Consider the following 281-nt stretch of genomic DNA (forward strand, 5'->3'; position numbering starts at 1 on the left):
GAAGGAAGGAAGGAAGGAAGGAAGGAAGGAAGGAAGGAAGGAAGGAAAGGAAGGAAGGAAAGGAAGGAAGGCAGGAAGGAAGGAAAGGAAGGCAGGAAAGGAAGGAAAGGAAGGAAAGGCAGGAAAGGAAGGCAGGAAAGGAAGGCAGGAAGAAAGGAAGAAAGGAAGAAAGGAAGAAAGGAAGGCAGGAAGGCAGGAAGGCAGGAAGAAAGGAAGAAAGGAAGGCAGGAAGAAAGGAAGGCAGGAAGAAAGAAAGAAAGGAAGGCAGGAAGAAAGGAAGG

General features: G+C 48.8%; 1 protein-coding gene across 1 annotated transcript in view; it reads right to left on the reverse strand.

The window, feature by feature from the left end:
• The window catches only part of LOC122177463, a 20,266-nt gene that overhangs the window by 18,961 nt on the left and 1,024 nt on the right, over positions 1–281 (reverse strand). The window lies entirely within an intron of this gene.

The sequence above is a fragment of the Lagopus leucura genome, unplaced genomic scaffold, assembly GCF_019238085.1.
Source record: "Lagopus leucura isolate 7727_CA_CO unplaced genomic scaffold, USGS_WTPT01 Super-Scaffold_100001, whole genome shotgun sequence".
Classification (NCBI taxonomy): domain Eukaryota; kingdom Metazoa; phylum Chordata; class Aves; order Galliformes; family Phasianidae; genus Lagopus; species Lagopus leucura.